Below are 23,077 nucleotides of genomic sequence, written 5' to 3'. Positions count from 1 at the left end.
TATCAGCAGCTGACAAAGCCACACACTGAGATGATTAATATGCATTTGAGTGGAGAACTACTCTTTTTGCTATTAAAATTTGTATTACTTAAATCAGATCTTTCATCATAGTCTTCTAATTGCACTACAGTTTGTGATCATTTAATTATCTGTGTTTTCTTCTCAAGATGGTATCTTGAAAATATATATATACCAGAGTAGTTCTTCACTTTTAAGTGTGACATAGCAAAATGGGTTTCTTCTGGAGAAAACCATTTTCTTCTTGGCCACTTTGGCCAAAAGCAAGTTAATAAACTCAGAGCATTCTCAGTTCTTCATTTGAAAAGTTACATAGGGAGACATCATATTTATAAATTCCTGTTGCAGTTTAAGGTTCACAGGACAAACTTACAATAGGTTCATTACAAATTCCGTGTGTTCTCTTCAGACATTTTAAGCACCCGGAATATTAGCATTTCTGATTTTAGTGGTGCAGCCTTAACAAGAGAGATGTATCCTTGCTCAGTATAAACTGGACGAGGCTCTGGTTGTTTTTTGTTTATTCTGAATGTATCTGAAGAGAGAAAAAATGAAATAGATATCTAGAAAAAAGGAAAAGGGTGACCATTGTACTGTGGCTCACACTGTGACAGACTTCAACTCACCTTTTAAGGGGTCATCTCTTCTTAAAGTGAATGACATGGACAAGGGTTTCCTTTTTTCCTTGTTGTTTGTGCTGCTCCCAATGAGACGATCAGGATTTTTGGGTTCTGGCAGACCTGTTTTGAAAGAAAAACAAATGAAAAAACAGTTGAGTGCCTATACCCTATATTGTATAATAGGGTTTTTTAGGCTTGTTCAGATGAATAGTGATTTGCTGCTTTATTAAATGTCATCTGTTTAGTAGAGAAAACCTAAACATCCTGGGAAATCAAGATTTATCAAAATGGCACTTTGTCCAATTAACATGTAATATAGTTCTTTAAATGGGATAATTATGCATATATTGTTTTCTATCTTTTATGCATGTGTGTTTGTTTATATAAAAACACAATGAAATATAGGAAAAATACATTATAATGTGATTAAATGGAAAATATCTTCAAATGAAATTAGTGATAAAAATTTTCTTTTTCCCTGTGAACTTTTTTTGATATACTCAATGCATCTTAACAATATTTGGTATCATATTTGGCTGGAGATAAGAAATTTGTCTGCTACACTGTGTCTAGAGCACAAGACCTGATGGACAGGTTTCTGAGATAAGTAGGAGAAAAGCTGTGTGTGATAAAGATACATGTACCACTGAAAAAAATAATATGATATAATCATAAGCTGATAAATGTAATTCCTAACAACGTAATACAATTTTCACCTTGGTAAATATTAAACGCATTTAAATATGAAACATTCTTCCAGACAATTTTATTCTTCTTACAGCACCATCAATGGTTGCACCTCTATAATTACATCATTCTTTGAAATATTTTTACAATTACAGAGAAGGATAATATTCCATTAAAGAGGTAATTAACAAGCAGCAGTACCTTAAATATCCTTCTTTATGTGGGGTTCCAGATGTTGTATATATTCATTTCAGTCTGCTCTGACAGCTAATCTGCACCTCATGGTTATGCCAGTCATAATTGAGACTCTTTCCCATTATGCTCTTAATATCTCACCAGATGGTTTGCTTTTGAGAGTAAGAGGTATCAGCATTATATCACAAGAAACCATTATTTGTGCCACTGTATTCTTTATGTTTCTTCCCTACCTGGTGTTATTCTCTATTTTTCATTTTTTACAAGGACATTTTTTCATCCTTTTTTTTTCTTTTCAAAGAAAAGGAAAGATTAACTTAAACACAAACCCCAAAGTATTATCATAAAGGCATTATAGAAACCAGAAATATAATGATTGGAATCTGAATGCTAAACATAGGAAGGTATGTTAACTAATGATAATAATATATTGCTGTAACTATGTATTAACATGTATTTATAGATCAGCTTTCTATTATAACATCATAAATGTAGACAATCATTAACAGCCACCTAAGATCACTGGAAGCCAGTCACTTAAGTTACTTTTACCACTGCTTCGAAGCCACAGATGCAGTGTCAATGTAGCAAGTCAGATCAAGAAATCAATGTCAGTCTTACTGTAGAGCTATTAAGTCTTCAGATTTTATTTTGAATAAGATAATATTAGCTGAAATTAAGTATTTTTTTTTTTCCTTTTGGAGAAATTAAAAACATCCTCTATGCATTACCAAGGCAAAAAAAAAAAGCTCATGAAACACTAACATGGAATAGTGTCAAGTAACAGAAGTGGTTCATGTGCTTGAATGGCTCTGGAGGCCTGATCTCAGCCTTAGAGCTCTTTTGTTTTTGTGCCCAGTATACGGGCTAGAAAAAGGATACTCGTCGTTCAAGAGCAAAAACTCTCAGCATCTTATGCTACATCATATTCACATTTAAATGAGAAAGGGTTTAATAAGATATGCAGAGTTGTTCTGAAGGAACAGGGGGGAAGCCAACCATATTTTTCTTTTAAATTGTATGTAAAAACATTTTACTTAATTACACAATTGTCTCAACTGGCATTTTTTTCACTGACAGAAAAGGAACACAGAAATGTACGAATTAACAAATTGATGAGATGAATGGTTCATTTGTGGCGCATCTTATTTATCAGAATGGGCAGCCGTTGGCACTTCAGGCAGACATACAAAACACACTGCAGAATACAGGTGTTGAACAATTTTTCCATTGGAAAGGTTTCCTCCTTTCCCTCACACGGAATACATTGTGTGCTATCCAGAACTGCCATTTCCAACATTCTCTGGCTCTATGCCTCTGCTCAGTTGTTCATAAATGTGAGCTATTCATCACTTCAAAAAGCCAGCTCAGCATACTTCAGGTTTCCAAACTATTCCACCCCCACACACACACACACATTACATTTGAGAACTGGGGGAAAGAGGTGACTGCAACCCTCATTTCTTATATTGTTGCTCCCAGCAGAAAGGAAATTTACATTTCTAATGTATTTCTATTCTATTATAGTCTATTCTTTATTCATTTTTACACTCTTTAGGAGAAAAAGGTTTTTGACACATTTCCTAAGTCACTTACATGTTAACCCTTCAGTTAAGACAGGTTAGAGCACGACTACTTTAACAGTGTAACTGGTTGAGGGAGGGGTGGTTTGCTTAAAATGGATACGGAACAAAGTTACTATTCATTGTTAGCTGAAAGTGTAGGACTCTGGTTTTCAGCTTAATTTTGTCAACACATTGATTTTTGTTATGGTTATTTACATACAAGTCCAGATTAGTTCCTAAATACTTACTAGACAGTAGGAGTAAAACACAGAGGAGACCTTGAAGAGGAAAAGCGGTGTGATGCAGAAGGCTGCTTGTGTATTTTCATTTTTAAATCCACCCAAACAAATGTTTCCATTCCTGCTGACATTTTAATCCTTTTCTCCTGCTCCTGTAGCTACAAACTGAAAGTAGGTCATGCTGCAGCGTTACCTGTTGTGGATTCTCCGTCATAGTCGGAAAACGAGTAACTGGCTCAGCAAATTGATGAAATTAATTAAAAACAAACAATCACAACACATGAGGCTTTCTTCAGTGCAAAATTAACACTGAAGTCACAGAAGCAATAAATAGGACAGAACCCCTAACAGAGAGTTGACAGAACTCCATAAGGTTGCAGAAGCTCATTTCCGGGCAAAAACTTGAAATTAAATTTTCCAGACATTACATTTCCAGACACTACAGTGCTGAACTTTACATATGAAGCACTCATAGTGATATGAAACCTAGCTAAATAATCCCAGTCATCTGGGAACTGACTGATTACAGTCATCTGGATATTCATAAACATCCATTGTGCTCATTTTTCCAAGACTGGGCTTAAGAGTACGGAGCAATAAAACACGAGCCAGCACTTTACCTGAGCCTATGGACTCAGGACACAAAGAAATTCTACTGAAATTCCATCCATTCTTTAAAAATGTGTTGGATAAAAACTTATCAGTTGTCCTGGGCACACACTTTTTGATATTTGCCAGTCCAAAGATGCATGTTACACAACATATCTGGGACAAATCAGTGCCAATGTGAGAGTGTCAGTGACTTTTTTTTTTAAAAAACATAGGTTTATACATATACATACACACACATACACTTATGCATTTATCACATAGGCAATGTGCTATGTATTACTGTTACGTGGCAGGAGGGGAGAAACGTTATTACTTAAAGTTACAGAGAAGACATTACTAATAGATGATTTTTTAATAAATTCCCTCACTTGGCTAATAAACATAATCTAACTCTATATTACGTGAAATGCAGCTCCTGCATTCCATCTAAATTCTTTAGAGATTTCCAATGACTCCGTAACTTTTAAAATCTTCCAGAGCTATACCAAGCCTTTTGGCACATACTGGGTTGCAAAACAACAATTCACTATGAAATCTTGTAACATCCTCTTTAATTTTGCTACTGGATTCTCTGCAACAAGATACTTTGCCTTCTGTATATTTTGCATAATGTAAACACCTGCATATACTATGACTGCAATAATGAGAAGTTAATTATGTCTTAAGAGTTGCAGGTTCTTAGTTTGGATTTACTCCGAGAAGCAAAGCCAAGTTCCAGTTGCAGCCTGTCAGCTCTCCTTTGAATTGCCACAATAATTAATATCCTTTTCATCTAAAAGTATGCCACCAAAATGGGACAGGTGGTTTAAACTGTTACTAAAAACTGCTAAATATCTCTGGCAATGGTGCCCTAATGTGACTAAAATGGTGGCCTATCCCTTGAAAAATAAACAGTCAAAAGCTTAGTTAGTTTCTAAAAATGCCCTTCTACTGGTTTGTCTATACTTCCACGTATATAGGGGTGGGTTTATATTTATATATCTGTGCAAGCAACAGGAGTGATTTATGAATCTAAAGAAACAAAGGAAAAGATGACTCAACATTTCGAGAATACCAAGGACCTAAATTTCAAGTTCTGAATCATAGCTCATTGTTCATCACAGAACTTGAGCGCAGACCCTCTTCTGATCTTGTAGGTTAGAAAATGTCAAAACATGCATGTCTGTTCAGAACAATACAACAGAGAGGGAAGCAAGGGGGAAAAAAAAGCTACTGGAATCCTAAAGGCTAGCACTAGTTCTGAAAGCAAATTGCATAATGTAACCAACTCTTACTTCCATGTAGCATTGATGATCTGAGGACCATAGAAATTAAATCAGCCACGAACTATTACCAAAGTTTTCCCTTAATATAAGCAAAGCTGCTGTGCCACCTGGTGAACATTTTCATATGCAAGAGTCTCTTTTGCTGTATCTGTCAATATAAAAGACTGTCTCAAGTACTCTTGGTAACTTTTGTTGATGCTTGCATTAAGACGTGAATAGTTGCAATCAGTAACGAGATAGAGAGAGTCCTATCACTACAGAGAACGGGTCTTTTGTCAGTAAATAACTAATGTATTCATTATTTTTCAGCAAAACATTGTTTTAATTTTAGAGAAAGTGAAGAAGCATTATTTGTGGCATGTGGCAAATAATCTACAGGGATAACATATTTGATTAAAATTTCACCTTGTGTTCAGCTCATGAATTGACTGTGATCAATCGTGATCAATGATCAAATTACAATTAGATGATCAAACTTGAAAACGAATCCATTTAGATGATCAAAGATGATCTAAATGGATTCATTTTCAGTATTTTTTCACTGAACACTAAATAAGCCTTGGCCCATCAGCTGTATGAATCAATCTGGTGAAAGTATTTAATAACACTCTGGTATTAAATGCTATTCAAAGTGTTAAATCACAGCCATCAGACACAAAGCACAAAAGATGGGTCATACTCTCAACAAATAAACATCAACCCTTAGAATCAAACATCCAGAAAAAAGTCTTCATTATATATATCTGAAATATATGCTCTGGAAATACATTTTGACAAGTACTTAAAAGTAGTTGTTTTGGCCTACCTTTGCCAGCAGACACCATACTTATGAAACTGATCACGAAAAGTCATTAACTCAATCAAATCAAATTCTTGTCAAAATTACCACAAACCTACACGGGACAGAGACGGGCCTGGCCAAATGTTCATTGTGCTCCTCCAGTAAAGACACACAGCAAAATAAAGAAATGTGGGAATCTCAATAATCTTATCTATAGCATGTAAACATTGCGTAGTGACTATTAACCATGTGTCCTCATCACATATTTTTTTATCTAATAGAAAAAACACTTTTTAATGTTAAGACAGTCTGGACTCAGATCAAATCTTGATTCACATTTCATGCTCTAGAAAACCATCTTTCCCAAAAGACCAAAGAAAATATTTTCAGAATTTTAGAGAAGCTCAATGCTTAAAGTATGTCTTGGCCCAATATCTATAAGGGATTTGAGTATCTCTTAAATTGTTCTGTTATCTTGAATTTAGTTTCAGAAAAGTCATTTTCTTCATATATTGTCTCACCAGCTTTTTTTTGATTCAGTCAACAAACTGATCCTCTTTTTAGAATTGCTTAATTTATATTTTCTATTGTCTTCTGTGTAATTTCAAGTGCTGGACCTGTCCCTGCTTATTTAATGCTTTCACATTGAAGGCAGGCACTTTTCTGTATAACTTCTGCATAAGAATATAACTAAATTAACACCTTTATATAGGCATCTAAATTATTTGGGCAGGATAATGTGTTTTCTGATAGAAAGCAGTATTAGATTTTGGACACCTTAATAAACTTTTTGAATAATCCAGAAATGTATTTTCTACAATACTTTCACTAGGTGAATAACAGCAGTATAAGTGAGTTATAGTTTTCAACTTTGCTCCCTTTAGAAATCGTTTTTCATATACTAACCAAATAATATTTATTCACAGGAACATAAATCTTTTTTGGCATAGATGAAAAGATTACATAAGATGGCAGGTATGCTATTAGCCATTATAGGCTTACGAAGGCTTACTTTTCGGTATCTAAGGCATCAGTTCTTTATAGAAAGGAAGCTAATTAAAATTCAAAATTTTATGAGGAAAGAAAACATACATTTTCCTTTCCTAGAAATTAAAAGTTTCGGGATGAAAAAATTGTCTTTGCTAACAAGGCAAACTGAAGGTTTTATTTGGATAACATACAGGAATTTTCTGTATTTTTCTTTCTTTCCTCTTCAGAAAATGCTCTCTCCTCCTCAGCTGCCAAGGATTCTTGACAATGTGGATATCTTAAGTTTGTCCTTCATCATATTTGCAAACTTTGTGTGATAGCAGGCTATGGGCATGAGTCAGCATACTACAAAGTATTATTGTCAACTTCCAGGTGGGCATGGTTGTATAAGAACTGTCACTTGTCTTTTGCTTACTCTTATATGTGACATATATCCTTTATATTATCAAGAATAAGGTTACATTATTCTGTTTAAAAGAGTCTCATTAACCAGCAACCAGTTTGTTGCCACCAGTACCATTTCTAAGGAGTGAAACTCTAAACTTCAGGGACTGATTCTGACCATTCACCAGTTTTACACCAGGTAGAGCCAACTCACTTCATTGAGTTAACTATTGATGTGGATGGAAAATGAGAGTGGACACTAGCAGATGTCACTGGGGTATGCTCCTTTTTAGGGGATGTAAACTGCTTTTCATATAGCCCACATCTTTCAGGATTTTGTAAATCACATTGTCAGTTAAAAGGCATCATCTTAAAGTCTATCATAAATTTCGACATCTTGAGCCTGTCATTAATTTCAAACTCCACAGACATATCATTCTTTCTACTTTCAGAAAATACTCGCATGAAAACTCTTTGCACTTTTACTTACCTTTCTGCACCTTTTTTACTAACAAATTTCACCAATACTGGTGCAATGCAGATGCCATTCTGGAGCTCTACTCTGGGTACACCTAAGGCCATGGAAAGCTGTTTTTGCACCATAGTTACTTCTGTGAGTTGGCTGCTACTGACAACAGCTTTTCTGTTTATACTGAAAAGTGATGAATTAGTTGTTTGACTGACTGAGCTTCTATGGTTGGAAATCAATATTAAATTGGTTTTTTCATCAATTCAGGCTACTAAAATACAGACATATTAATAAAGTCATTACGAAGAAAGCATGTTTTAAAGACGTAAGAAATACAACTTAAAAATAACATTTTATTGCTAGAATTACAGTACATTCATAAAAGAGTTACCAGAACTCAGTGCTAATATCAAATTCTGTGTTAGACTTTCAGGGATATCAAAAGAAATACGCCTCCTTTTTTTTTTTTCCCTTTTACAGCCATTACAAAAAAACCAGCATTCATCATACACACACTATTTCTCCAAAACAATTTAATGTATGGAAATCACTATCATGATCAATCCTGAAAGCATCTGGGAAGGTGAACTACACACCATGCAGATTGTGCTCACCTAGCAGAGGCATAAAATGCAGCAAAACAGATCTATACTTCACTCTTTTTGTGGAAAATGCTATTGACTTCCAAAGGGTAGAGAACTACTATAAAGCTAGAATTTCTTTTGGAACAAAGTAAAAGCAGGAATGCACTTATGCCTACCGTGTGCAAAGGAAAACATGTTTATCACATTAAGACACTAAGGCTGGAGATACGCTTTGTCATTTCGCTACAAGCAAATCCATGCATCTAGGAAAAAAAGAAAGCATGCTGTCAGACAAGATACACAGGAGGTCTGCGCAACAACTGCGGTTGATTCTTTTTCATAACAAGAAGACACGGTTCATTACAGTTGGATCATTATCATACTAGAGAACTGAATCCTCCAAGAAGTAAATCGTTGTTTATTATGTCTTAGAATTGCTTACAGAACAGTTCTTCAGTTTAAACCAGCTCTATCCCACACTTGAGGGAATTCATCTTACGAACCTACTGAACTAAAATGTAAGATTATGCACTTCCTTTACCAGACAGGTACCCAGGCAACTTCTTAATGGCAGATACAAACAAACAAACAAAAAAGGTTTGTTTTTGTTTTGGTATGATTATAACTCACATTCACCTTTTATATGCTACCCAACGATGAATCTTAAATTCTGCAACAAAGACTAGTTATTTTGTGAATGAACAGAAGAAAAATTCTCTTGGAATTTGTCACATTCTTCAATATTGCCATTCAGAGAAGTGCAAACACTTGTAAAATACTTGTCAGTTAGGTCATGGGACAGAATTCATGCCTCTGTCTTCCCTGACTCAGAGATTTAGAATCGGGCTTTTAGTTAGTGCTCATGCAAAAGGCTGCACTATGAAGTATTTCAATGATGAATGTGACACTTTAGAGGTTCAATATTGTTTGCAGTCAGACTTGTAGTGAAATTTCCTCAAGTTTCATGGAAGAAAATGCATCCTTTCATTTCTGCACAGGTAAGCTGCAGTCTATTTTCATGTGGCAACAAGCACAAGTGTTTTTAAAAATATAAAGGATAAATAGCTCATACATTCGTGTATTCTATATATGAAGTGACATGAAATAAGACATACTTTCCTTGTCTACATAATAGGAGCATTTTTATTTGTGTTTCTGGAAATTAGTATTGTCTTAAAAAGTAAATAAACAGAATAGGAGAAAATCTTCCTCAGATAACCAGCAGTGTCTAAGGGAGATCATGCCAAATGGCTGGATGGAGCCGTTTCATTCCAAAATCAGGCAGCAAACTGCAATACTCCAGAAGGGTATCAGAGCCCTGAAGGCTGTGATGGTTACCGGGCATCCCATAACCAGGCCTATCTGGGTTTCCTGTGCCAGCTTGCTTTGTTAGAATAAGCCATAAGCGGTCTGGTTTTTGTCCTCAGCCTACCAAGTGCTGCAGCTCCATGATTTCTAGACCACCTTGCTAGCAAGCATCTACCCACAATTTAATGTAAAACTTCATTTTAATTCTTCAGAAACAGATTTTGCCAAGAGAGTACTTTGTTATAAAACAAATTACAGTTTTCTATCAAAAGAAGCTTTTGGTTTTGTACCACCTGTAAACAGTCTTAGACTAGATTTGGACTAGCTCCAAACACGTGTGTAAAGGCAGACTCTAAAGCTGGTTGTTCCCTCCAGTTGCAACCACACTTTTCTACTAGACAGATGAGATTCAGCTCAATAAATGTTCAGAATTTAAAAATTAAGCAACAAGCTAGCCACTTAGATTTGCTGAATAAGTCAACGGCAACTCAGTTCTCTAGCTCTAGCTGGAATACCAATTACTAGCTTAGACTACATACCTAAATTTCAGATGACTAAAAATAGACTAAATTTATCCAAATCTAAGTGAAGGCTTTGCATAAAAGAACAGAGCCAGTACTGAAAACAAGGTGCATGCCATTATTGCCAAAAAATTTACAAGTAGCAGGAATACAATTTCACATTTTTATAGCCTCATCTGTATAAACATTTTTATAGTCACTTCTATAAAAGTGTCTAAAAGTGCTACATAAATATTAATGAATTAACCTCCCCTGCATCCACATAAGGTAGGTATTATTTTTTTTTCACATTGTATAGCTGGAGAAACAATTGCAATAAAGCTAAGCTCTATGCACAAGTCCAGTTAGCAATTCCGTTAGAGAACCAGGAATAAATAATCCTGGACCCTTGTTAGTAGACTACATACCTCAAAGAGAAGTTATCTGTCAAGCCATACAGGTCTATGACTTCAGAGTAATGGGATTTCCAATGCCTTTTCCCTTTCCACAGGACAGTTTTCCAAACCGAAACATTTCTAAAACTCTTCACACCCAGAATAAACATGGTGGTATTTTTTGGTGCTGGATTTCCATAGCTGAAAATATTCATGCAGTTGTTGAAAGTGGTGGTGCACTTTCCCTACTCTACTGTAGAATTGGTATAGAACGATAGAATGATTTGGGTTGGAAGGGACCTTAAAGATCATCCAGTTCCAACCCCCCTGCCATGGGCAGGAACACCTCCCACTAGACCAGGTTGCTCAAAGCCCCATCCAGCCTGGCCTTGAACACCTCCAGGGATGGGGCAGCCACAGCTTCTCTGGACAGCTTGGGCCAGTGTCTCCCCACCCTCATAGGAAAGAATTTCTTCCTAATATCTAATCTAAATCTCCCCTCGGTCAGTTTAAAATTGTTACTCCTCATCCTATCACTACACTCCCTGATAAAGAGTCCCTCCCCATCTCTCTGCATGATGTTATTTTTAACAGGCCAAATACACTACATGCACTACACCTAGGAGTTTATATAGCTGTGCTATCTCCAAAGGCAGTATCAATTTCATGAGGCAGAGAATTTAAAGTATGTTGTGGAGGAGACCTCCCTGTTTTTAAAAAGACTTTGATAATTTATTTTTTTCTTTTTTTTCTGTTAGTCCTGTAGATGTCTTTCAGACATTTTCTGGGTGAACAAACGTGAGACTGTAAATTCAAGAAAGACAAAAAGATTTCAAGGAGAAAAAGTATGAGAATCAAAATTAATTCTCCATAAACAGAAATTACTAAAGAAATACAACTCTCTCCAGCAAAACAAGTTCAAAATCAGAAACAGGCACCAATAATCTGAACTGGCAACAAAGAAAAGACGAAAAATGTGTCAAATTTCCACCGCTCTGAGAATCTTAGCACCCAGCTTAGGCTCTTGAACACAGGTTGCCCCCCCGCCCCAAAAAGTGACAAAAATAATAAAACCAAATCACATAACAGAGCTACCCTTCTCAAATAACAGAGCGTGCAAGAGTTAGTAGGAATCTTTCCAAATAAGTATTTTCTCCTGAGTGCTCTTTGAGAAGACAATTACTTAATCTTGGAATATGGCTTGGAAAAAGCATTCTATATTGTCACCATTCATTTTAAAGGTTGCTTTTTCATCCTTCCACTCCTGTTTTGTTTTTCATTTTTGTCACTATCTTCCTTTTGTAATCCACCAAATTCAAATCCAAATTGGCCAAGATACTAAGTGCCATTGAAAATATACATATTTTACTTATGACTCCCATCCAGCATTTTCCATAATCATTTAACTGAACAATACCTTGGATGAACAGTGCATTTCTTATGCTCCAAATCGACTTTTTCCCATTAATTATGTCATAAGATAGTAAGAGATACATTTCTTCAAACTCACGTAAGTTAAATATGACTATTTTCCTATATTTTAAAGCAATAACTGGTAGATCCACTGTGAGTATGTACAACTCCAATACCAAACTTTTATTTCAATTTTATAAGGAACTATAAGATATTGATACATAGAGAAACATGAACTTGATGCAAGGTTGAAATGTTCCACCCAGAAACATACTGAAAACCAGATTTTTTTTTTTTCTTTTGGTATCTAAGGGAATTTCTGACAGAATCGCTACCAGTGACACAGGTAGCATATTAACATTTCAGACCATGCTTTGATTTATACTGTCTTTAAACCACCTCATTTTGATCTATGTTCAAAGACTTAGAAAGTAAATCCAATGTTGTCAAAAGAAATGAAATTTATTAACTACTTCCAAACTCAATCAAAATTACATTTGGAGATACACTGGTATGCTACTGGCGCCCATTCCCTTGACTTGCTATGAAAAAAAGACACAGCATACTTTCTATGAAATATAGGCATTCAGATATCAGCCAGAAGAGAATGCATCATGCACTGAATACAACTGGATTTAACAGTGGTTAAAAATTAGAATGTGTTTCTGCAAATGCATCTGAGTTCAATGATGTCATTGCTCTTGCACTTGAACATGTAGATTATGTAGCATTGATATAAGAAAAAAAATGAGCCATTGTGTAAGTTAAACGTGAAATCAGTGTGATTTCTCTTCAGCATTTCATTTATTCAAAAATACTGAACTAGATTTTCCTTTAGAGACTGTACAGGATAGAATTAAAAAATTTCCTGACATCTTGATCTATAAATCAAAGTATATTTTTCACAGAAAAATTATGTCTTCAATTGTGACTTGAATATAAAACCAGAATCTGATACATTATATCTGTATAGGGAAATTCATGCATTCCACAAATACATACAAGATGAACTTAATTCCAGATAAAGTCAAAGATTTTGCTGACTACAGTAGAGAGAGAATTGGGTAACTAGGCCAAATCCTACAGTGCTTATTTAGGATTTAAGCTTATGAGAATAGTCTGTAGGTGATTATTATTATGATATAACACAAACCTATTATTTTCCTAAGTATTTTCCAAATGCACAGGAAGAAAAAGGCCTGTGATTGACTTGCTGCTCTAAACAGTGGCTTGATATATGTGGGAAGAAGATGACATGACTTCACAAAAATCACACATCCCGTTACTGGCAGAAACAAGAGAAAGGACTTTGCTTTCTTCCAGAAGGACACGGCCACTAAATCCAGAAGATTTTTGTGTAGCACTTGCCCAGCAATGATGCCAGCGAGCACCAAAAGGGAATTTGGGGATCTTGGTACATTTCCATTAATTAGTATTGAAGTACATCGCTTGGCTTCCTCATTACGATATGTCACAGAATTATCCCAGTCTCAAAGGCAGCTACATTTTTTCACTGTTTTAATTTAATTTTATTTACTTATTGTCACTTTGGCAGCAATAATAACTTTCTGAACATGATAACTTGCCTAGATTCTTTTGTTGTTCTTTTGGGGACTCGGTAATTTTTCCTGCTCAAATACCATTAGTGCTGTTTATTTCTGATTATTAGACATTGCAGAGTTTCACTCTGTTCTCTTATGAACTCGATGACAGAGTGGGGAGTAATTACCCGTCATTTTCATAATCCTTCCATACGATGCAACAGGATTTTTTTCTTTGTTTCTTTTTCTTGTGTTTTCTGCAGCACTGGGCTTTTAAGTTGTGAATCACCACAAGAATCCCTCTCAAAAGACTCTCCCCTTAACATTTTGGTCTAAAACGTCAGGACATCACTTCTAACATACCTTTCCCTCTTATCCCTCCCTAAAGACATTTTGGATTAGACAGGCTCAGGGAGGCTTCTCCTTTGACGCCTCATTGAAACATTTACCTTTTCATGCTTTGCACAATATGAAGCACTTTCACTTCATCTCTATGCAGTGAAAATATTGGTTCTTCCTGACTTTCATAAAATATATGTGGGTTTCTCTTTTCTGTTGCACTGTTAATTCTTTTGAATTATAAAAGGAACAACTTCTTATTAGGGAAGTACGAGCTTACTGAGATCAAAGCCCTGTTTTCAGCAATGTTAAGGTCCCTTTATACTAGCCTGACTGTGCAAAGGTACTTTAAAGCAAGTCTCGTAGTCTCACACTAAGAAAATTCAGGGACACATTTTTTAACATTTTGGCATGAGATTTTGATGTTGTGTGACTAGTGGGCTGATTCTTTTCAGATTAACTGTATTTTAAAAAAGGAAAGGCATCTATCCTTGCTATATACATGTTTAAAAGGAAAATTTACAAATTTGCTTGGGGAGATTATTGTTCCTTTAGCATAGCGGATCCTTCACATGTTTTCATTTTATGAAATTAGAAAGAATGTGCTGCGTCACAATTATCCTTAGTAGCTGCATCTATCTGATGAGCAAAAGTAACACGTATTAGCTGGCACATCTGTCTAAGAGAAATTCAGTCTGAGGAACTTTAAGTTCACTGTTGCTGATTTCTAGGTTAAGCTTAAGAAATTTCTAAAATATGGAAAGTTCCAACAAAACATGTTCATATTTAGTATATATGAACATAATCAGATTAAATTTACAGAGGAAAAAAACTATAACATAAATATGGCTTTTATATTGTAATAAAAGATTACAATTGTAATCTGGCTGTAAAAGCTGAATTAGATAAAATAGACATTTGTCTATAGAATTTTTTCATATCAAAGTGCTCCACAAGACTCAGGTATCATTATTGAGCTAACAAAACAAATAGAGTGGAAAATGGAGTCTCAGTTTCATGCTGCCTTTAGAATATTTTGGGCTTCACTACATGATGGGTACAGGCAAATGTAGGAGAGAGGGAAGACTAAATCCATCTTATATCTAGATGCAGTTTGGTTGTATTTGTGTAGCACTATAGCAAACTAAGTAGCATGATGAAAACATCCTAGATTTCTAAGAAATTCTAATACAGATAACTATAGTTTCTAATGTGAGATAAAGGAGTCATTATATTATTACAGTAAAGATAACAGAACATATTATAGTCTTATTTTAAAACCTATATTTTTTATTAAATTATTTTTAATTTATTTTTTATTAAATCCAAATGTTTTCTCAAGGATAGACTTCATACTTTCAAAATGTCACTAATGAATTCAGCCCAGGATCGTTTCTGTAATAATAAGTAATAAAAAAGTCATAACATAAAAAATTGCCTAATTTTGCCTGTGAAAAGGAAAAGCAAACGGACCTTCTTTAAGAATCCCTTTCCTGAGTATTCACAGATGAAAATTAAATGAAGTTTAAAAAAAAAAAAAAGGTATTGTTCGAAGATGTTGAAAGACTGTTCTATCAAGATTGTCTATACACAGATGTTTGAGTGGATTTGCTGTTTAAATAAAGGCCAGAAGTACTCTGGTATTTTAAAATTCCTAAGTTCTCATATATTAAGATGTCAAGTCTGCAACAATCAGAATGATACCCAGACAATGGGCTCACTACAAAAAGTTATCCTATTCTCCCTGGTACGGATGGTGTCTGGCAAATCCCTTCTGTTTTAAAAATCTATGAAAAATCAAGATGCTAATCTAGTCCACAGACAGACTCCCAAATCTGCCTCAGCTCATTTGCATTGCGTAGCCTTAAAGATACAGTTACCAGCAAAGTAAGCCTGTTCTTTTTTATCCAGAATGTTGGTTTTTTTTTTTTTTTTTTGAAACTGAAAATAAATTCAAATGGAGTAAATAAATAAAAGGGTATGGATAGCCCCTCATACTGTTAACCTAGTGTTGGAACTTTCACTTTGGAGAAAATTAAAGCTGTTCTGCTTGTGGCGGGATAGGGTCAGACTCGGGGGAGTCCTGATGCGAGTTTTAAGCCGCTGCTGCTGCTCTGTTGCTCCGCAAGGCAGACGTATGACAGGGTTCAAACACTGTCTCAGTAACTATCAGCCCCTGCCACATTCAACCACCATCTGAGTCAAGAAACCCAATGTTCTAACCTCACTATTCCTATTTATTACCTGAAAGTATATTATGTTATGTTTTGGACGCTTTTTTAATTTAAAATTAAATGTCAGTTTGATGTCTAGTCTTCATTAAACCCTTCATTTTCTTGGAGAATCACACTCTCTGTAGACGACATGATCATCTTTCTGTTCGTTGTAAACAGAAGTAACGGCTGCAGGCATGGCTTGTATCATTTCATTATAATTCTGCAGAAAGGGACAGTAGGCCTGATTAAGTCTAGTTAACGCTAACAACCACTGTCGTGTCAATAAGCATTCACTTTTGTTTATTTTAAGGTCCCAGGCACATTTTACATAGAATCCTGGAACACAAGGAAGGCAAGGCACTCTGAGATCATCTGGTCCTTTCCCCATGCCCAAAGGAAGGACCAGCTATAATTTCATCTGTCGTGATAGACACTTGTCTGGCCGCCCACCACTGTCTGACCTTCAGCGGTGGTGACTCTATAAGCACCCTAAGCAATCTCTTGTCTTACTTTCTCCAACGTCTAATCCAAATCTCCCTGGCTGCAACTTAAACCCATTACATCCTCTCTATCTAAATAGAGAGTATTTTATTCTTTTCTTTTCTGTATCACTATTTTGCACCCTTGAAAAGTATTACTACGCCTCCCTTCAGCCTTTTATTTGAAACAAACAAAATGTAAAATGTAAAATCTTTTCTAGAATCTGATACTCTTGCTTCTCCATGCTACACTTTCTAATCAATACATCTACCTTGAAATGGAGCGCTCAAAATCAGACACAATCTGAGAGCTGTGTGTTGAGCAGAACGAGAAGTTAAACCACACATCTCTTTATGCTTACGTACAGCTTCTTTGAAACAGGATTGTTTATTGCATCCTGAGAACACTATGTTTGCCCCTTCTTGCATATTTTGACACAGTTGTCCAACATTTAGTTTACGTGGTTCAACACAGATTCTTTGCATACTGCAGTCTGCTATAGAGCTGATGTCTCGGTGGTGTTTTCCATACTGTATTTTCACAGGGAGTTAATTCTGCCTGGGCACCCCTGTCCTGCTGAATAGCGTTTTTTATGGTTGGTTAAGATCAGTCCAGATTCTCATCCATTTAGACTACCCAAGCATGGTTTCCTAATCAATGTTGCTGTAGCACTTTTTTTTAATATCTAATATTAACTGTATCAAAAGATATATAACAAAGATTGTACTCTACCCACAGAGCCTTCTGTCTTATATAAAGAAATCCAATCCCACTGACATGGATCATTATTTAAAAAAATGTGTTGGCTCTCATCAATATTGGTATCTTACAGGTACCTATGAGAAGTGAAATCAAGCCAACTGGTCTGCAAATCATAGCTCCTGTACTTTACTTTTTTAAGGAAGACATCAATTTTGCTTTCTCCCAGTATTTTATCTGCCTCTAACCCAAATACAGTTCTGATATTTACTGTGGAAATACCTCTCAATATTAATCGAGAGTATGGGTTCCAACATGATTATGTTCTTTATATTAATACAAAATTCCAAGTAGTTCTAAATCAGCAGAAAGCTCTGAAAATCAACATTACATAATACAATATTATGGTCACCAATATGGTAACTTAAAATATACTTATTCAAATAAACCTACATGTAAATTAACTTATACCTTTAGATATTAAAAATAATTTCTATATGCATGAAAAATGTTCTGCCACAGTTTACCATTTAATCAGTCTGGGTTTTGTTTGTTTGGGTTTGCTTTTTTTTTAAATATATAAGGACACTGGGGAAATTTCTAACTTATTACAGGATACTTGTTAAAATACATTTTTAAATATTCACAATGAATATCCATAGTACTAAAGACTAATAAATCAACTTTTAATACCTGAATTCTTTTGAATCCCACAAGTTATCTGAAAGTGAGATTAAGACCTCAAAATTTATTAAAATATTCTTTTTTCAAGTATATTGTCAGCATTGCAGTTTGTTATTGACCCAAAATTTTTCATTTATAAATGCTTGTTTTTTAATGGTAGCAACAGCTATGGTCTGATCATTACCAAAAGCTTCATTTTTGAAGGACGGTACATGATTTATTCTGCAACACGTTTTTCAAGAAATGAGCTCCAAAATAATTCACTTTCCTAAACTGTCCACCATTTCTAAAATCTACATTTTTCCTTATTCAAGGACAACTGCTGGTTTTACGACCAAAAAATGATGATAAAAAAGGCAATTATAGGCTGTGTTGTAAGTGGTTAAACTTCCACAGAACAAGGTTAGGATTTTGCTAGCAATTCATTTTTCTTCCAGGAGAATATAACAGATATTCAAGTACAAAAGACAGGTGCTTAACAGAAAGTAGACAAAATGCAGCCAGAAAAATAGGGTCAGCTTTTATAACTGCCCTAAGGAACTGAGCACGTTTATACAAGGGTTCAGTTTGGATCATTCCCTTTAAAGAGTGATTAAGCTTTAATTCAAGGCAGGCACATGTAGAATTGAAATTTATATTGCAGATTAGTGTGCTCTCCTACCAAGATGCTACAATAAGTGGCACAAGCAGGTAGTCCACTTCGCGGAGAGAACAAAAACAAAAAAAAACGTATAAAAGACTATGCAACATTCACTTTGTAGTAACTGCTTCAAAAATACATTTTTGTAGATGTGCATTATAGTCGTGATTTGTGCTTTCTTCCCATTTTACATTACACATTAATGGAAAATTGACCTGTTCATAATAATAACCAAAAGCTGTTTGAGTGACTATAATGCATTCTTATTTATGCTCTGTTACTTGAGAAGAACACCTAGTACCTCACCTGCTCTAATATAATCCAATTATGAGTAGCACAGGGCACATCCATCACATCAGGTATTGTCGAACACCACATGGGCAGAGAGGAACCTGATGTACTTCAATAAGTGCAAGTGTAGGGCGCTGCACCTGGGGAGGAATAACCCCATGCACCAGTACAGGTTGGGGGCTGACTTGCCAGAGAGCACCGCTGAGGAGAAAGACCTAGGAGTCCTGGTGGACAATAGGATGACCATGAGCCAACAATGTGCCCTTGTGGCCAAGAAGGCATCCTGGGGTGCATCAGGAAGAGTATGACCAGCAGCTCAAGAGAGATTATCCTCCCCCTCTACTCTGCCCTGGTGAGGCCCCATCTGGAGTACTGTGTCCAGTTCTGGGCTCCCCAGTTCAAGAAGGACAGGCAACTGCTGGAGAGGGTACAGCAGAGAGCTACAAAGATGATGAGGGGCCTGGAGCATCTCCCTTATGAGGAGAGGCTGAGGGACTGGGTCTTTTTAGTCTGGAGAAGAGAAGGCTGAGGGGGGATCTGACCAATGCTTATAAATACTTAAAGGGTGGGTGTCAAGAGGACGGGGCTGGTCTTTTTTCAGTGGTGCCCAGTGACAGGACAAGAGGAAATGGGCACAAACTTGAACATAAGAAGTTCCACCTAAACATGAGGAGGAACTTCTTTACTTGGAGGTTGGCAGAGACCTGGAACAGGCTGCCCAGCGGGGTGGTGGAGTCTCCATCTCTGGAGACATTCAAAACCTGCCTGGACAAGTTCCTGTGCAACTTGCTTTAGGTGGACCTGCTTTGGCAGGGGGTTGGACTAGATGATCTCCAGAGGTCCCTTCCAAACCCATGTGATTCTGTGATCCTGTAAGCTGTGGGTGTGGTCTACAGATCTTTAAAACTTTCTACAAAACTCAGAGTCCAGATAGTGAATCCAACAAAACATACATGGGGAAGTAAAACAGCTTTTCTCAAAAAGTGGAACATGATGTGTGTGTGGGCTCCCACGTTCCAGTGCTGTTCTAAACTCCTGCAGTTTAGTTTGGCTCTTGAACCTTAATCTTTTGCTCTTACACTTTGTGTGTGAGGCTTTTCAAGGACAGGCAGTAACCTGTCAGTCAGTCCCTAGATTTGGGTGTCACTACTAATGACACTTCATATTATTGAATAGTTTTCCTTTGAAACAGACTTTTATGTGCTTCTCACGCAGTTTTGAAAAGAAAATGTGCCTGAAGCATGTAGTGAAAGAGCAAGGCTGAAAGGTACAGATTTTATTACTTGATGCCACATTCTATTAAAGCTTTAATAATGGGCACTTATACTAAGCTGAAAATGGTACTCTGGCATGCTTCTCTCATACAGGAATGTAAGAAAAAGAACTGGTCTTTCCTTGGTAAAACATACCAACAAATGCAGCAACATTCTTAAAAGCTCTTGTTACACATAATGTATTTTTGACTCTGTACAAAGTGGATCCTTAGGGACTTTTTTGTAAAGATCAAGCAGATCATTAGGAGTCCCTCTAAAACATTTCATATTGACTTTCTTATTTTCTGAAGCAGCGGCTTTCATTTATGTTCTCATCTTGGTGTACTTGACAGCTACCTTTCACACAATTTTCTGATATAAATGCAAGCCACAGACTAACATGGAAACAAAAGAACAAAATCTTGTGCCCATCCAAAGCATGTTGATCTTTCCAAAACTTTTACCACCATGAAGACTGATACCTCACCTGCCCTTTGGACAAAATCATGTTCCATTCATAAGATTTGATACAGAATGTTAGTATTTTAGCAATCTGTCCAAGATGTTCACATTTTAGAAAGACTTTTGCTAAGTTTATGTCATGAATATTTACCATAGGCTTCCAACTGTGTAACTCAACTCGCTTTGGTGGATTTCCTTCTTGTCTACATGGGGGCAAATGAAAACAAAAAATATATTAATTTCTGTATTAAAATTTCAAGAGTCTTTAAATCCTTGTTCTTATATTCATGATATGCATCTACTACTTTTGTATGATGTGGAAGCCAAAATCTTAACCATTTCAACATACGTTGTAGTTGAAATCTGAGCTAGTCGTCTACGAGTTGGTCAAGCTAAACTACTAGTCTGTGGCACGCAAAGTGTGCAAGTAATAGGCTGCAGACATGGCTCCAAACAGCCTCTTTGTATGGTCAACAACATATTCCATAGTATAAGCACCACTGAAGTGGATAGTAGTGGTTCCTCAGCTCTAATCATTCATGATGCACAGGGAAGTCTTTCAGCCCAAGCCTTATTCGCAACAGTGGGAAGTGAAGGTGCCCAGATGTGCACATGGCCCAGCCAGCACAAATCTAGGCTATATGCCAGCAGCACCGTGGTTTTGCACTGCAGATTCTGTTAGGGAAACACACAAGTCAACTCATCAAGCCCACTGAGAAGCTAGCAGTAGCTTATTTTTTTTTTTTAACTCAAGATGACAGATCCCATGAGGTTACAAAGTACCAGTCCTGGTTCTAAAAAACAGCTCTTCTTCAGGGTACAATTCAACTTTCAGTATATGGAAAATAACAAAAAATTAACTGTGAACAAATATTTCTATTTGAAATATGGGGTGGAAGCAATTTATTGTTCTTATTTGGTGTATTTTCCTATTCTTATGGGAACCTTCAAAATCTCCACAGTCTTTATTAAAAGTAAAATATTTAATTGGGAAATAAATCAGTCACAATCAGTTCAAGCTGAATAACCCAGACAAGTATTTCCCCACCCTCTGAATTAAAGTCAGTGAGAGCTGAAGACAAACTACCTCATAGAAATGTTTTGATCAGAAGCTCTGATGGAGCAGCCTAAACCTTTCTGTATAGCTTTTTTTTCCACTCTGCTTTCAATTGAAAATAGTACTGTCAATTTATGCCAGCAGCCACCAGATTTTGTTTGCTTGCCTGTAAGAAAGGCTCATATACATATGCTTACAGATACAGGTATGTAGCCAAGAGAAGGCAACAGCTATAACAAGACCACTGAAAGTAAATTCAAAGTCCTGCATCACTGACAGCATAAACATGAAAAAAGTTCTGTTAAATAAAACTTGAAAGGTCAAGGCTCTTCATAGCATTCATTCAAAATATGTTTTGTCCCTATCATTCATCTCGGGGAACATTTCCACTTTTATATCGGATGGAGAGTAGACTGGACCCCAAGCTGCTCCATTACATATAGAAGCATTTACCCTAAACTTTCCTCACCTTTTATCTAACCTTTATTGTTCTTATTTCATTTTCAAAGTCAGTCCTCTCCATCCTCTCAGCAGAACAGATAACTGGCTAAAGCACAGCATGGCAGGTAAAAACAACCCCTTTTTCCTCTGCTGTTAAAGGCAGAGGGGAGCTCCCCTTCCCACTCTGCCCTGGGGGAAGCTATGACCCCTCAATAGCCAGGCTGAGAGCTCCCTCTCCTGTTTCAACAGATTTTTCACCATTGTACTTGGCTTTAAAGAACCAATGCAAGAGAAGAGCAAAACATATCTGACAGACAAAAGGATCTAATGAACTAGAGTGCTACTCAGCTCAGAAAAAAAATTATACCTTTCAAATCTCTACTATCTAGAATATGGAAATTAATACTAACTTCTCAAATTATAAAATGTCTTTTACCATATCACAGAGCTTTGGCATCAGGTTTGGCAATAAGACCTGACTATGCACTTGCAACAGTACTATGATTGCAGAAGTAGAAAGACAGCCAGCCAAAGAAAGTTCATCCTGGGATAATCATTAGAACACCTTAAAACTTAAAGGTAAATAATAACATAAATTCAGCAGTTTTTCTATATTTACAGAGATTTGGCAATTATGGAACATGTAACATGAATGATGAATATTTCCTTTTTTTGTAAATCTGGCAGAGAAGAAATTCACTGAGATAAAACGTTTCATCTACAGGAAAACCACAGGGAAGGAGCTTACGTGTTATGAAAAGACAATTTTAAAAAAAAAAAATAATCTCAGAGTAATAGAAGAAATACTTAATCGGCATAAATTTATGAATATTCAGTGGCTACCCATTGTTTTCCAATTAAAATATTTGATTTTAAACCAATCAAACACTATTTTTTTAAAAAGAGGAGTTAAATGAAAGGGAACACGAATCACAATTTGTATTTGGAC

Source organism: Numenius arquata, chromosome 9 (assembly GCF_964106895.1).
Source record: "Numenius arquata chromosome 9, bNumArq3.hap1.1, whole genome shotgun sequence".
Classification (NCBI taxonomy): Eukaryota; Metazoa; Chordata; class Aves; order Charadriiformes; family Scolopacidae; genus Numenius; species Numenius arquata.
Note: the sequence above shows the minus strand (reverse complement) of the source record.